The sequence below is a fragment of the Rutidosis leptorrhynchoides genome, chromosome 8, assembly GCF_046630445.1.
Source record: "Rutidosis leptorrhynchoides isolate AG116_Rl617_1_P2 chromosome 8, CSIRO_AGI_Rlap_v1, whole genome shotgun sequence".
NCBI lineage: Eukaryota > Viridiplantae > Streptophyta > Magnoliopsida > Asterales > Asteraceae > Rutidosis > Rutidosis leptorrhynchoides.
In genome coordinates this window covers 220842234-220860781 of record NC_092340.1, presented here as the reverse complement: position 1 = coordinate 220860781, position 18548 = coordinate 220842234, and positions in this window count along the sequence as shown.

Sequence of the window (18548 nt, the reverse complement as noted above, 5' to 3'; positions counted from 1 at the left end):
AGGAATACACTCCTATTTAGATATTAACAAAGCAGAGCTTCGTATTATACATAGATTTTTAGCTAATTCGATTACACAAAGAGGTAACAAGAAGGAGAAAATGACTCTACACGATTTATTTTACCTTAAGTGTATTCGAAACACTAGAAGCTTTGTTATTATTCCCTACTGTGTTTGTTTTTATCTCTCCAAAATGGTGGAAGGAATACATGACGGGGGAATAATAGGAGGGGGTATTTTTGTTACTCTCATTGTAGAGTATTTAGGCGTAGATAGAGATCAAGGGGGTCCACTGATGGTGTGTAGGGAACAGGTTGAGACTTTAGGATTGCGGGTCTATCAGGGTGCAAAGGTATTAAAGAGCAGACGCAATCAGGCAGTACCATATCAGCGCCCTTATTCACAGGTAGAGAGAGGTTCAGATGAGGAAATGGAGGAAGCGGATGACATTAGGGATGTCATTAGGGATGTCATTAGGGAGGCTGTTACTGATGTTTACCAGCGTATAGATGAGTTAGAAATGACAAACGAGGCTAGACATAGTCAGTACGAGCAGTGGCACGGCGAGAATGTGTACGAGCATTCCAGGCAATGACAGCATGATAGATGGCACTATCATCAGCATCAGATCATGAGCCAGCTATCACCTCAGGTACCAAATAACTACGTACCAACCCGACCTGTTTACTATCCGCCACACCAGCCCGATATGCGACCACCATTTACTCTCTACGACCCCAACCAAGCCTATCAGTACACCTATAACCAACCGTGGAACCCGACCGACGACATGAACTGGAACCCCTATCCAGATTGATACTGTAACAACCCGTCCTTATCCCCCTGGACGAAGTCATCAACATTTGGTTCCATTGCGATGATCGACTCCAAGTAATGTCCTTAATATGAGCAAATGCACAGCGGAAGACTTAATTTGTACCTGAGAATAACATGATTTAAAATGTCAACATAAAGTTGGTGAGATATATAGGTTTGATGCTAGCAGCGTTATAACTATGGACCACAAGATTTCACGTTTATACATAATACACTCCTCGTGTATGAAAAGACGTTGAGCACTTGGTAACCATACTTAACTAAAAGTCACAGCAGCATACTCTTAAATAAACCCTACACCGTACCAAGTGTAGTAACGAGAACGAAGTACTGTGCAACCGTTAAATGCTGGTCGTCCAGCCCGGTTGGGGATGTCAGCCCGATAGATCTATCAACAGGATTCGCGTTTACGCTCCTCACGTAATTAGCAGTTACCAAGTATAAAGAGATATGCCATGGTACAACTTAACGTAGAATTTATTTTTGATCACTTGTGTCCATAACGTAAATCATTTATAAAAACAGCGCATGTATTCTCAGCCCAAAAATATTTAGAGTTTAAAAGGGGACTATATACTCACCTAATGTATTTTGTAGTAAAAATACATATAACATCATTTAACATGTGCAAGGTTGGCCTTCGATTCACGAACCTATATCATTTGTTTACTTATTAACACACATAATTGTAATCAAACAATATAATAATTTTATTAACTATATCATTTTTATATCAAAACTATATATATGTTTAATATATTTATTTTGTATATAAATTTTGTTATATAAATGTATCATTTGTTTGATAAAATATAGTAACTATGATATTTGTAATGATAAAATGAATAATTTAATAATAATGGTTGTGAAAATAATAATTTTTGACATTAGTACCTAATACTTAATAACAATTATAGCAATCTTACTAATAACACTTTTAATAATAATAATAATAATAATAATAATAATAACAATGATAGTAATAATAATAATAATAATAATAATAATAATAATAATAATAATAATAATAATAATAATAATAATAATAATAATAATAATAATAATAATAACGAGGAAATAATAATATTTAAGTAAATAATGGCTACCTTAAATATTTTTCAAAAAGAATGGTCATAACCAAACTCGAACCCGCGACCTCACGCACCCCAGAATCAACACCCAACCAATTGAGCTATTCTGTTTTTATGTGTTATTGTATATCAGATATATATACACTCGTTTTTACTGTCTTCCTTTCTTCCTCATCAAAACAACTGACCCAGCTTTAATTCAATAAAAAAAACTCATTATCAATTTTCTTTAAACCATTATATGAAACCGAAAACAATTCATTTTGGTTGCTTTAGTTGATTTTAAACAGAAAAATGAATAAGTTAAATAGCAGAAGATAAAATTCACGAAGAACAACCTCGATTGTGATTTTGAAAACGAAATCGTTTTAGACAAAGTTTATAACACGAATTGTGTCTCAAATCACGTCTAGAATCTGTTGGACACATTAATTGAACTCAAATCATCAAAGCAAGTTTGAATTTTACCAAAAACACTCGGTTAGACTTTAAGAATTCGAGTATAATATAACGAATTAAAACCTGCGAATTTGGGGAAACACTCTCGACATGATTTAGGACACTTATGCAATTCAACTTTTTGTCAATACGTTCTGAATCAATTCAGATGTTAAATGGGTTTGAGCTCTAAAAAAAAAATCGGTTCTGTTTTTAGTTTTTAGTCAGATAGCATTAGATATATTAGGGTGTTTGCTGATAAAAGTTAACTGATTTCCCTCATAACTATAGCTAATCGAAGTTTTTAAAGAGGATGAGAGCTCGATAGATTCTCACGGGTGTGCAGGGAAAAGGAAAAAAAACAAAGCAGATGAATATGTCTCATACGCGTGGTATATAACAGATATATATCCTGCATTTTAATTTTAATAGATAATAGTTAATAATATATTATAATAATAGCAAAAAAAATATAATAAATAAATAATAGATAAAAAAAAATCTAATTTGTTTTATTCAGATGTAACATGACGTATGTATATATTTTTTTTAATAATAATTTATATATAATATTAATAATAATACAACTAATAATGTTATAAATAATTAAAATACTAATAATAATAAGGATAAACTAATAATAATATTTTCTATCAAAATAATACTAGTACTAGTAACAATAATAATTATATTAATTACTAAACTCATATTTGCAATGATGGTAATAACAATATTAGTAACAAATGATAATTTTTATAATAATACATATGATAATAAGTAATTAGTAAAAAGAATAATGATAATTAATCATAAAAATGAAAATACCAATCCTATTAGTTATAATGATATCTTTAATGATAATAATAATACTAATAACAATACTTGTATATCTATATATTATATATTTTATTAGTACGGATGTTTATATTAACATTTTTATCATACACCTAATAATAAATATGTACAGGAAATCATATGTTATATTTATAGATTAATAACAACTTAATTATTAATATCTTATTATCTCTAATTATTATATATACTCATACCTATACATATATATATATATATATATATATATATATATATATATATATATATATATATATATATATATATATATATATATATATATATATATATATATATATATATATATATATATATATAAACAATTGTTCGTGAATCGTCAGGCTTGGTCAAAGGGTAATTAATTATCCGAATATAGATTTCAAACTTTCTAGACTCAACATTAGGGTTTTTGCTTATCGTGTCGGAAACATATAGAGATTAGGGTTTAAATTTGGTCGGAAATTTCCGGGTCGTTACAGTACCCACCCGTTAAAGAAATTTCGTCCCCGAAATTTGGTGGAGGTTGTCATAAATAACAATAGGAATGTTTTCATGACGAATATGAGGTAATAATAGAGTTTTATCATTTTTGGAATATATGGATAAAATGATTCGATCATGTGAAGCGTACGAGTGAAGCTATCACAAAAGAGTGAAATGGGTAAATATGAACTTGTTTTAACCGATGACGTAGTTATGATTGATTTCTGGAATTTACGTAAAGAAAATCTTCGTAATAGAATCTAGTTCTGCGGCGATTTAGGAAATCAAAATCTTCTTTGATTAATACAATAATCTGTTCTGATTTCTCTGTCAGATATATTGCTATAAATCCACCCCCTTCGTTTTCCTTATTCTCCACACCTTTTATTCTTTCTTCCTCTACTCATTCTTAATATGCTCCATCCAATCCTGATTCTTATTATACTTCTAACCTTCATATCTTTCCTTATACTTCGATGTCCTTGCTTCTGTTTTCTATAATCATTGTCATCTGCAGTTAATGCTCTTTCCTAATTGCTGCGATTTTTACTACCATTTTTTTTTATTTCGGAGCTTCATTCTTTTTCTTTTCCTCCTTTTCAACTAAACATCTTTTGTAATGGTCCGGAATTCGTAGGTATGAAATTCAGAATGAATATAGCTAATGTCCTTAGAACGAAATGGTAATGACACGATTTTGATCTGTCAAATTACCAGAATACCTTGGAAAAGACCGAATCATCAAGAAAATATTTTCTTGATATGTTTAGAGATTGGATAGATTGTAAGAGCCGTGTAACATGGCACATGATGACGGTACTGTGAATCATCACATTCCATTAGAAACTTAACATGACTTACTGTAATATAATGAAGTTGATCAAGTTTCATTATATTATACTAATTCATGCATCAGTTCCCATCACTACTTCAAAACATTCATATTTAAACTCGGAAATTTTAGAACTTAGAAACTAACACAGTTTCTTTTATGTTGTATCGCAGATGTTACGGAGTGGTAAATGTTTTCAGATAAAGATAGTTGTGAAAATATCTTCAGAAATATGGAGAATATGTATAACGGAAGATATGAAGATATCTTATAATATATAAGGTAAGATGATGATGAAGAATATCATCCGGGAAAGGTTTAGAATAAAGAGTAGGGTTCTTACTAACGGTTTCAGCAGGCACTGAATCGTTTGAATTCTTTGAAGTCAAAATTATTCTTTGTGATTTGTCCACAACCTCCTTCATACTTTACTCAATTCGTTTTCCAATTCTCAACCTTCTCTTTTTCTGAGCTTTACCAACATACTGTACTTTATCGTCAAACTTTTGGCTGTTAAAGTCGTTTACAGTTTTTGCTGCTTCATCAGCATCTCTAGAACTACTTCATAGTCCATGATGTTTTTCAGAAACTTCACATTCGAAATATGTAATTCTTATGGATAGACGTTTTCGGTATAACTAGGAGAATTTTTACGAAATTTTCAAAATACTGATTGTGGATTTCGCCAAAGAGATAACGAGTTGCTGGTACGTCTGCTGATGATGTTATGAGATATAAAAGGTTCTCCGGTAACGACGGCGAAAGGACAAGGTATAAATATCGAGATTATAATATGAGTAGTCTCACTGAGAAGTCGAAGTGGAGCTGTGACAAAATTAGCTTCCTGAAAAGAAATTGTAGGGTTGTTTTTGCTAATAAATGGCAAAGGATTCAACACGATATGTGTTAAACTATGAATTTGAGTTCGAGAGTTTTTCAGGTGCATAAATCTTTCCTTCCGTAGATGAAGTGCGGTTGGTTCATCCTTCCGATCTAGGTGTTTTCAAGAATCATAAAAAAAAAATTGTGAATGCGAATTGTAATCGTCAAGATATGAATGAGGTTTAAGATAAAAATCAAGTGGCAAACTTGAAGATCAGTTTAGTTTCATATGTTATAATCAATATTTTAATTCATTTTACTTGTCCATAGTTAGCAGTCTATTAGTCTGATTGTCCAAGGGTCCAATAGTTCAACAGTTCAATATATTCATATATAATTTAATATACATAATTAATACGTATCGTGACCCGTGTACCGGTCTCAGTGTCGATCACAACTCAAAGTATATATATATTTTGGAATCAACTCCGACCCTGTATAGCCAACTCCCACCTTTACATATAGAGTGTCTACGGTTGTTCCGAAATATATATATAGATGGGTCGATATGATAAGTCGAAACCTTGCATACGTGTCCCGTTATTTAAAATGCGTAAAATAAATATATATCATGACCCATTATACAACGTGTTGTCTCAGAATTAATCCGACGTATTGTTGTACATGTGTCCCGACAGTATGTACAGTGCAGAAATTAAAAATTGCGAGAATGTAAATTGCGATAAATTAAATGTTAATCAGTTAGCTGGGAACAGTTAGCCGGAACAGTTAGCTAGGAACAGTTAGCGTGGATTCCTAACAATATTTCAATTTAGTTAATTCGTCTGTTTCTAACAAATTTTATTTTGTCCAATGTTTTCATCTTTATGCCACTTGTTGGATTCTGATAGGTGAAAATCCGAATATGAAATTTGAATGGAAATGGTTATTCTGGGGTGAGCGGATACAAATATCGGTGGTTGTAAGTAGGATAATAGATGATCGTTGAATCAGATTCGAAGAATGTACAGTGTAACTTATTAATGTGAATTCTAAATATTCCTCGGGTATTACCCACCCGTTAAAATATTTTCATCATTAACAGTTTGTACAAAAGAATTTTTAATTACAATCTTTATGAAAATATACTTGTATATATATTTTCATCGGATGTAATTATGGATTTAATGAGTCAAAAACTCATTTGATTTATCATTAATACTAGATTACATAATCTCTAAAACTTTAGAAATTACATAATCACCATGTCGAACGAGGAAAAATGAGGTAGAATGATACGTAAAGCGAAGATAATCGATGTAGATCGATGTGTAGAACGAAGTTCATACTCGAAGTACAGATGGTGATATTGAGACGTGTAATGTTGATATTCGAGGTACAGATTGTAATGTTGAGGGTTACGGTGCGGTTATGGTTTAGGGATGATAAGGGCACTGTCGACGTTGATGATGGTGGTTCTGATTATGCTACTGGTGCTACTGCTGGTGTTAGTAACCTTCGCACCAGGTTCTCCAAAATCGTAACACGAGCGCGTAGTTCGTTAACTTCTTCTAGTACTAAGGGATGATTGACGGTTGAAGCGAGTGAATGAATAGGATTCGAAATATGGGATAGTATGTAATCGTGATGAAATATTCGGACAAAGGGGAGAGAAAATGGTTTCTCGAACAGGTTCGCCGGTAAGCACTTCAGGTTGAAAAGGGCAATTTGGTGAATGGAAGAGATCTTCGATATGAAATGATTTTTCGGATGTCGGATGATATTCTAGCTATATAGAATATCTATGTATAATACCAAAGATTTCGTAAACTACAGAGGAATTTACGGCATATGTCAGGGAAGTCTACAGATGCGCTAGGATATGAATTTTTGTCTATACACTATCGATGCACTAAATGCAGTAAGACGTGTCTAGACTTAAGAATGATAAGCAGGAAATTTCATAAGGATGATAAGCAGACGATTTCCGACTAGAATGATAAGCAAAACTTTTTGACATGCAAACACGGTCGAAGTCCAGACTCACTAATGTATCCTAACAACTTACCAGTTAGACACACTAATGCAGACCTAGTTCGCTAAGACCAATGCTCTGATACCACCTGTAACAACCCGTCCTTATCCCCCTGGACGAAGTCATCAACATTTGGTTCCATTGCGATGATCGACTCCAAGTAATGTCCTTAATATGAGCAAATGCACAGCGGAAGACTTAATTTGTACCTGAGAATAACATGATTTAAAATGTCAACATAAAGTTGGTGAGATATATAGGTTTGATGCTAGCAGCGTTATAACTATGGACCACAAGATTTCACGTTTATACATAATACACTCCTCGTGTATGAAAAGACGTTGAACACTTGGTAACCATACTTAACTAAAAGTCACAGCAGCATACTCTTAAATAAACCCTACACCGTACCAAGTGTAGTAGCGAGAACGAAGTACTGTGCAACCGTTAAATGCTGGTCGTCCAGCCCGGTTGGGGATGTCAGCCCGATAGATCTATCAACAGGATTCGCGTTTACGCTCCTCACGTAATTAGCAGTTACCAAGTATAAAGAGATATGCCATGGTACAACTCAACGTAGAATTTATTTTTGATCACTTGTGTCCATAACGTAAATCATTTATAAAAACAGCGCATGTATTCTCAGCCCAAAAATATTTAGAGTTTAAAAGGGGACTATATACTCACCTAATGTATTTTGTAGTAAAAATACATATAACATCATTTAACATGTGCAAGGTTGGCCTTCGATTCACGAACCTATATCATTTGTTTACTTATTAACACACATAATTGTAATCAAACAATATAATAATTTTATTAACTATATCATTTTTATATCAAAACTATATATATGTTTAATATATTTATTTTGTATATAAATTTTGTTATATAAATGTATCATTTGTTTGATAAAATATAGTAACTATGATATTTGTAATGATAAAATGAATAATTTAATAATAATGGTTGTGAAAATAATAATTTTTGACATTAGTACCTAATACTTAATAACAATTATATCAATCTTACTAATAACACTTTTAATAATAATAATAATAATAATAACAACAATGATAGTAATAATAATAATAATAATAATAATAATAATAATAATAATAATAATAATAATAATAATAATAATAATAATAATAATAATAATAACAAGGAAATAATAATATTTAAGTAAATAATGGCTACCTTAAATGTTTTTCAAAAAGAATGGTCATAACCAAACTCGAACCCGCGACCTCACGCACCCCAGAATCAACACCCAACCAATTGAGCTATTCTGTTTTTCTGTGTTATTGTATATCAGATATATATACACTCGTTTTTACTGTCTTCCTTTCTTCCTCATCAAAACAACTGACCCAGCTTTAATTCAATAAAAAAAAACTCATTATCAATTTGCTTTAAACCATTATATGAAACCGAAAACAATTCATTTTGGTTGCTTTAGTTGATTTTAAACAGAAAAATGAATAAGTTAAATAGCAGAAGATAAAATTCACGAAGAACAACCTCGATTGTGATTTTGAAAACGAAATCGTTTTAGACAAAGTTTATAACACGAATTGCGTCTCAAATCACATCCAGAATCTGTTGGACACATTAATTGAACTCAAATCATCAAAGCAAGTTTGAATTTTACCAAAAACACTCGGTTAGACTTTAAGAATTCGAGTATAATATAACGAATTAAAACCTGCGAATTTGGGGAAACACTCTCGACATGATTTAGGACACTTCTGTAATTCAACTTTTTGTCAATACATTCTGAATCAATTCAGATGTTAAATGGGTTTGAGCTCTAAAAAAAAAAATATCGGTTCTGTTTTTAGTTTTTAGTCAGATAGCATTAGATATATTAGGGTGTTTGCTGATAAAAGTTAACTGATTTCCCTCATAACTATAGCTAATCGAAGTTTTTAAAGAGGATGAGAGCTCGACAGATTCTCACGGGTGTGCAGTGAAAAGGAAAAAAAAACAAAGCAGATGAATATGTCTCATACGCGTGGTATATAACAGATATATATCCTGCATTTTAATTTTAATAGATAATAGTTAATAATATATTATAATAATAGCAAAAAAAATATAATAAATAAATAATAGATAAAAAAAATCTAATTTGTTTTATTCAGATGTAACATGACGTATGTATATATATTTTTTTAATAATAATTTATATATAATATTAATAATAATACAACTAATAATGTTATAAATAATTAAAATACTAATAATAATAAGGATAAACTAATAATAATATTTTCTATCAAAATAATACTAGTACTAGTAACAATAATAATTATATTAATTACTAAACTCATATTTGCAATGATGGTAATAACAATATTAGTAACAAATGATAATTTTTATAATAATACATATGATAATAAGTAATTAGTAAAAAGAATAATGATAATTAATCATAAAAATGAAAATACCAATCCTATTAGTTATAATGATATCTTTAATGATAATAATAATACTAATAACAATACTTGTATATCTATATATTATATATTTTATTAGTACAGATGTTTATATTAACATTTTTATCATACACCTAATAATAAATATGTACAGGAAATCATATGTTATATTTATAGATTAATAACAACTTAATTATTAATATCTTATTATCTCTAATTATTATATATACTCATACCTATATATATATATATATATATATATATATATATATATATATATATATATATATATATATATATATATATATATATATATATATATATATATATAAACAATTGTTCGTGAATCGTCAGGCTTGGTCAAAGGGTAATTAATTATCCGAATATAGATTTCAAACTTTCTAGACTCAACATTAGGGTTTTTGCTTATCGTGTCGGAAACATATAGAGATTAGGGTTTAAATTTGGTCGGAAATTTCCGGGTCGTTACAGATACAGTTCCCGTTGGTGATTTCTATGATTTTTATCTTTTTATTATTTTTATTTATTTATGTTTAAACATATAATATTGTGATACTTTTATGTAAGTTTTAACATTTTTATTATGTTGTACTAATATTTCATATTTGATTTGAAAGTGGGATGTTAAGTACCATTTCAAATCACCATGCATGTTATCACACCCCCAGTTAGGGCCTGGGAGAAATGTGACTTAATACCAAAATATACCAACATATTATAATAATGAGAACAATACTAAATGAGAAAATTAACTTTGTTGAGTACGCAGCAGAAAATGAAATGTCGTTACAATGGAATAAAATAAATGTTTAAATGCAATAGTAAAATATGCGATAATCTCTTGATCCTATGTCCAAGTAGCATCACATAAGCAGTAGATAAGTAAGCTTGAATCAAACAGCACCTGAGACAAAACATGCTAAAGTGTTAACCAAAAAGGTTGAGTGAAGTTCATAGATTTAACAAAAGTTTGACCGTTGTTTTAGACCACAAGATTTAGTTTGTGAAGTTGATCTCCCGCAGGATCTAAAGGTATGCCAAAGCGTGATATTTATACTAAACGTTCAAGTTTGCCCCATGACAAGTTGTGTCTGTCCTTGTCGGTTTAAATTTCATTATCAAGTAATACAAAGACTGAGTCAAATGTATCGGGGACGTTACTCCCGATAGGCCTACCCCCAATAATTAAGCGTGTCGCAGTAATTAAAAATATCACTGTAGGGACTTAGTCGGACATAGCTGGGTATAGCATAGTTTAACAGTTTGGTACTTGTGTCTAAAGTGTAAAAAGTAAAAACAGCTTGTGTCTCACCCAAAATAAAGTAAGTAAGTTTGGTAGCAGTAAAGAGGGGCTATGAATTCACCTTAGTAAGTAGAGAGAGAGTTATTCCTCGGAATAGAGAGTTGAACGAGTGAGCAGGAAAGTCAACCTATTGACATTTAAGAGTAGTTAAATGTTTTGTCCATGTTTGAGTTTAAGTACGTGTTTATGTATAGTTTGTTTCACTAAGTTTCTATTCCTAGTAAGTTTCTATTTTTAGAAAGTTTCCTATTTTTTAGTAGGTTTCTATACTTAGAAAGTTTCTACTTATAGAGTGCTTTCCATTTTAGGATACTTGTCGTATTAGATCAGCTTCCAATCATCCCTTTCCCTTCGAATGGCTATTTGAGATCTAGGGACTTGAGCCATAGGACCCTTTAAATTGGAAGTCCAAACCCTCTACCTAGAGTCTCGTAGAACCATTAGTCAAGAAAGTTCGAAGATCTATACATATCTAATACATATCCCAAAACGTTCTTAAGTATTATAATATAAGTAGCAGGTTATAGGTGCTAGTAATAGTAATAGTGTATACATGTTAATTAATAGTATAAGTAGTATTAGGGTTTCATTAATTAGAGTTAGTTATTTAAAGTAGTAATTAATTAACTAGGGTTTAGTAATTAATGTCCTAGGGTTTCATAAATTAAGGTTTAGTAAATTAGGATTTTATTTAATGTAATAATAATTAGGTAATGATTAGGGTTTAATAATTAAATTGGTATTAAATAATTAGGGTTAGGTTTAATGAATTAGGGTTTAATAATTAATTAGTTTTTTAATAAAACTAGGGTTTAATTAAAGTAGTATAAGTTAAATTAGGACTTAGGATTTTAGTATGTATACATATATAATGTCGTTTATATGTATATATGTATATAAAAATTTATTTTTTAAAAGTATATATGTATATGTGTCGATATATATGTATATGTACATATAGTTATTTTGTTTCCTTAATTAACCACTAACAAATCTCTTAATTGTATCTAGGGTTTTAAAGATCAAAGTTTCTTCCCCTTTTTTTTCTAGTCGACATGTATATGTATATGTATAGATTTATATATTTTTTACATGTATAGATCTAGGTTTGTTCTTATGTTTATGTGTTTATGATTTTATGTGAATATAGATTAAAACAAAGATCAAAGAATTAAGAAAATAAATTAGGGTTTTATGTTATACCTTTGAAGATTCGAAGATGACTAACGAAGAAAAGAAGGACTTGATGAAGATGGAAGATCAAAGCGTTGAATATCTTGAAGAATACCTTGATGATTCTTGAAGAACATGAAGAACACGAAGAACACGAAGAACACTTGAAGATTTCTTAGAAACCCTTGAGGATTTCGATGGTGGTGGTGGTGAATTTTCAGTTTTGGTCAAAAATTGGAGAGGGAGAGAGAGAGATTTGAGTGAGGGATTTGTTTATGATTTGGTACATGGAATGGATTAACTTAGGGGTCTATTTATAGGGAGGAATGGAGCATTCTAGAATTAGGTTTTAATAAGGAATTACATAGGGAACAAGTAGGCTTGGAGAAGGGGTTAAGGGTTGTTGATTTGGCCGAAAATTATAGGGGTATGAAGGTAATTTTACCCTTCCAAATTGGCTAGGGTTTTATGGGTTAGGGTTTTAATATTTTCACTTAAGTCCATATATTTTAATTTAGCTTAATAACCCTTAATTATTCAAGTTTATTCATTTTAATTACACAAGTCTTTTTAGTCATTTATTTACTCACAAAAGTTTATTAACTTATTATTTTTATTAACTTGTCAATTAATGCACAAAGTTAATTATCGTATTTTATAATTCTTAACGCTTAACCTTTATCGATTAAAGTTTACTTATTAAGTTTAATTATTTTATTGGGCATTTAATAAGGAAAAGTATTGAATGGAAAAATGAGAAATATAGAATGGAAAAACGAGAGTCGTTATAGTACCTCCCCGTTATTGAAAACTTCGTCCCGAAGTTTTTAGGTAGTTTCCTCGTTTGCATCAGCAGTTGAGAAGAGATGGGGATATTTTCGTTTCATGTCGTCTTTGTGTTCCCAGGTATATTCGGGGCCTCTACGTGAATTCCACCGGACTTTAACAATAGGTATGTTTCTTTTACGTGTTTGTTTGACTTCTCCTTCCATGATTTCTATAGGTTCTTTAACGAAGTATATTTGCTCATTAATGCGAACATCATCCAGAGGAATAACGAGTGTGTCATCAGCAAGACACCATTTAAGATTTGAGACATGAAACACATCATGTACTTAACTGAGTTTGGTTGGTAGTTCTAATCGATATGCCACAGGACCGACCCTTTCAGTGATTGTGAAAGGTCCTACATATCGTGGACTAAGTTTACTTCGCTTACCGAAGCGAACAACACCTTTCCAAGGGAATACTTTCAACATGACTTTATCTCCAACTTGGTATTCGATGTCTTTTCGTTTCTTATCGGCATAGCTCTTCTGTCGGCTACGGGTAGTTTCTAAACGTTGCTTAATCTGAACGGTCTTTTTGGTAGTTTCGTGGATAATTTCAGGACCAGTTAAATGTCTGTCCTTAAGTTCATCCTAACACAGAGGGGATCTACACTTCCGTCTATATAATGCTTCAAAAGGTGCAGCTTTAATGCTAGAGTGATAACTGTTATTGTAGGAAAATTCAACCAAAGGTAGGTGTCTATCCCAACCTTTGCCGAAATCGATTGCACAAGCACGTAGCATATCTTCCATGGTCTGAATAGTTCGTTCACTTTGACCATCAGTTTGAGGATGATAGGCTGTACTCATGTCGAGTTGAGTTCCAAGAGCAGATTGTAAAGTTTTCCAGAATCTAGAAACAAATTGACTGTCGCGATCAAAAATAATCGAGATAGGAACACCATGACGTGAGACAATTTCTTTAATATAAAGCTGTGCTAATCTCTCCATCTTGTCGGTTTCCTTGATCGGTATGAAATGTGCAGATTTAGTAAGACAATCAACTACGACCCAAATAGTAACGTTACCGTTTGCAGTCTTAGGTAACTTAGTAACAAAGTCCATAGTGATACATTCCCACTTCCGCTACGGAATATCGGGTTGTGTCAACAAACCAGAAGGCTTTTGATGCTCGGCCTTGACCTTCAAACAAGTAAGACACTTACTAACATAAGTAGCATTGTCGGCTTTCATATTAGGCCACCAGTAGAATTGCTTCACATCGTGATACATCTTACTGGAACCTGGATGAATAGAATATCTAGTCTTATGAGCTTCATCCAAGACTAGTTCACGAAGATTACCGAAACAAGAAACCCAAATTCTATTGCCAAAATACCGTGTACCATTAGCTTTCACTTGAAGTTGGTTCTCAAAACCAATGGGTCCTTCACCTTCGATAAGTGTCGGTTTAATGGTTTCCAATTGAGCTTCACAGATTCGTGAGATAAGATTTGATTTAATTTTCTGGTTTAGAGCACGAACACGTTTAACATCATCTTTCCGACTAAGGGCATGGGCAACTACATTCGCCTTGCCAGGATGATACTTCAGCTCACAGTGATAATCGTTCAATAACTCGAACCATTGGCTTTGCCTCATGTTCAGCTGTTTTTGATCAAAGATGTGTCGAAGACTTTTATGATCAGTGTACACTGTAAAATAGGTACCATACAAATAATGTCTCCATATCTTTAATGCAAATACCACGGCACCTAACTTAGGGTCATGTGTGGTATAGTTTTCTTCATGTTTCTTCAACTGCCTAGATGCGTAAGCGATAACCTTCTCACTTTGCATTAAAACACAACCAAAGCCTTGCTTCGAAGCATTGCAGTAAACTACAAAATCATCAGTACCTTCAGGTAAAGATAGAATCGGGGCTGTGGTCAATTTCTCCTTCTGAATCTTGAAAGCAGATTCCTGTTCTTCGGACCACTCAAATTTCTTCTCTTTTTGAGTTAGCTTTGTGAGAGGTTTAGCAATGAGAGAAAAATCTTTTATGAACCTTCGATAGTAACCGGCAAGTCCCAAAAACTGGCAAATATGTTTCGCAGTCTTTGGCATCTCCCAGTTCCGAATAGCAGCAATCTTAGCTGGATCGACATGTATTCCTTCTCTATCAACAACATGTCCAAGGAATTGTACGGTTTTGAGCCAAAACTCGCACTTAGAAAATTAAGCATAGAGTTGTTCCTTTCTTAAGAGTTCAAGAATCATACGCAAATGTTGCTCATGCTCTTTCTCACTCTTGGAATAGATCAAAATATCGTCAATAAACACAATAACGAATTTATCAAGATAAGGCTTGTAGACACGATTCATAAGATCCATGAATACAGCAGGAGCATTGGTCAAACCAAAAGTCATGACACATAATTCATAATGTCCATATCGAGTACGAAAAGCAGTCTTAGGAATATCGGATTCCTTGACTTGGAGTTGGTGATAACCAGATCTCAAATCAATTTTTGAATAGACGCTTGACCCTTGAAGTTGGTTAAATAAATCATCAATACGCGACAACGGATAACGGTTCTTGATAGTAAGCTTGTTAAGTTCGCGATAATCTATACACATCCTTAACGTACCATCTTTCTTCTTAACAAACAGAATAGGAGCTCCCCATGGGGACGAGCTAGGACGAATGAAACCTTTATCCAATAGTTCTTGGAGCTGGTTGGATAATTCCTTCATCTTAGAGGGTGCTAAATGATACGGCGCTTCAGAAATAGGAGCAGCACCAGGAGTTAAATCAATTTGAAATTCAACTTATCGAAGAGGTGGAAGACCAGGAAGATCTTCGGAAAACACATCGGGAAATTCTTTAACCACTGGTACATCTTCGATTCAATCATCTTAACGTGAGCTAGAATAGCTGGATAACCTTTTATAAGGTATTTGTGAGTTTTAATACAGGAGATGATGTTGAGATTGGAACCACTCTTTTCACCTTGGATGATGAGAGTCTCTCCATTTCCCAATGAAACATTAACAGTTTTATCGTAACACATGATAGCAGCATGTAATGGATGTAACCAATCCATTCCGACTACAACGTCAAAACTTCTGAGTTCGACCGGCAAAAGGTCTATCTTAAATTCCTTATCGGCTAAGATTATGTTGCAATTTTTATAGATTTTATTGACTTGCATGATATTTCCGTTGGCTACTTCTACTAATCGTTTAGTTTCTAACGGTTGAGGCTTTTCAGTAAATAGGGTACAAAAATCACTAGACACATAACTTCGATCAGCACCAGTATCTAATTAAATAATTGCATAACAATTATTGACAAGATACGTATCCGTGATGACCTCATCCTCATCTCGGGCTTCAGCAGCAATAATAACGAACGCACTACCCTTCGCAGCAGTAGCATTAGCTCCAGTAGTGGGATTATCCTTCTTCTTAGGACAATTAGGACTAATGTGTCCCTTTTCTCCACAAGTATAGCAGGTTGGAGGAGCTTTGGCTGGAACAATAGCCTTATCCTTTGGAGGAGTCTTACACGTCTTTGCAATGTGTCCCACTTTCTTACACAATGCACAAACCGCAGTACACTTCCCCGGGTGATGCCTCTCACAACGAATACAGAAGGAATAAGTACCCTTATAATTTGACCTCGTGTTATCTGCAGGCTTCTTATTATCATTCTGAGCCGAACCTTGAGATGGCTCAAACTTCCTATTACCATCATTACCCTTGGTTTCAACCTGCTTATTGGTCGACGCTCTTCTTCTCTTGGCCAACATCAAATTTTGTGCCATAAGAATCACAGTATCCAGAGTAACCTTCTCGGCAGCTATAACATTCCCTTGAACATCCTCGGGAAGACCTTCTATATACCGCTCAATTCTTCTAGCTTCGGTAGGAAACATCTCAGGACATAGAGTAGAAAGTTCCAAATAGCGATTGGTGTAGTTCTCAATATCAGTGCCCTTGACCTTGAGTTCCCAGAACTCAGCTTCAAGTTTCTGAACTTGACTCATCGGGCAAAATTTCTTGACCATCATGCTTTTGAGTTCGTTCCATGAAATTACATTAGCATTATCAATTCCTACGGACTTGGCATGAGCAGTCCACCAAGTTAAAGCATTACCATCCAATGAGCTAGTGGCATACTATACTCGATCGTCATCACCACAGTTGCAAATACAGAAAATAGATTCCATTTTCTCTAACCAACGGACTAGTTGGACAGCTTCCTCAGTTCCCTTAAATGCAGGAGGATGACAGTTGGAAAAATCCTTGTAGGAACAAGGTTTCGGTTGAGGATTAACATTGTTAGCTTGGTTGTTGCCTTGTACGGCAGTGAGTAGTTTTTGGAATTGCTCAGTAGTCAAGACGATATTGTTAACAGTAGGTGCAGCTGGACGAACAATGATGTCGCTACATAAGTGAACATAAGTCGGATAAGTTAACAAAATATAGGGTTGAGCAATTACAAGTAGGAATAAGATAAAGTATTAATATCACATGATATAAATAAAACACTTTATTTTATTAAGGAACGAGGCATTAAATAAGCCTTATTACACGATTCAGAATTAGAAATAGTTTTAAGGCATAGGCTTTACATATATGGAAAAATAGGAAAGATAACTAAAGAATATTAAGATTGAAATAATCTTCATATCTCTTCTTCTCGTCCTCAAACTGCTTCATCACTTTTTCCATGTTATCCTTCACAAGTTTCTCTAGCCTTTCTATTTGAGAGTCGAGAGATTCTTTGATAAACTTATCATATCGCTCATTCTTCCCTTTTTGCTTTTCGTAGAGATATTCGAGATTGTCGTAGAGGTTGGTAACACGACTGTTAACGGCATTGGTGTCGTATTCCCTTAGGGCAAGTTGTTTATCGACTCGGCTTCTCTCCATTTTCATTCGAAAGTCAACATCCTCCTAGAAATGAGCAAGTGATTGTTTCCCCCAACGAGTGTTGTGTTCTTCCTCGTACTTTAGGATCCTTAATTCTTTTATTAGTTCAACATTTTCCTCCACCAACTTCTTAATTTCGCGGTCCTTCTCATCCATTCGGACCTCCACTCTCGCCATGTGGCAAAGCAAATCCTCATACTTAGCAACATCATTATAAGAAGGAGTTCGGGCTCTCTTCCTTGATGGACCGGCTTCTTCATGACGTTTTCCTTTATCTTTGATTCTCGGAGTTGGATAATATTGAGGAGACCTTTGTGAATTTCGCAGAGTATTTGGACTATAGTTTGGTGAAGCAGGACTGTAAGAAGGACTTCGAACAGGTCTTGATGTTTCAGAATGTCCAACACCTACTTCGGTAGTAGGGTTGTGATTTGCCTTGTTGGGCTTGTTAACGCTTGAGCTTGACATCCTATCATTAGGAAAGAGACTTTGATTAGAATCTTTTAGTC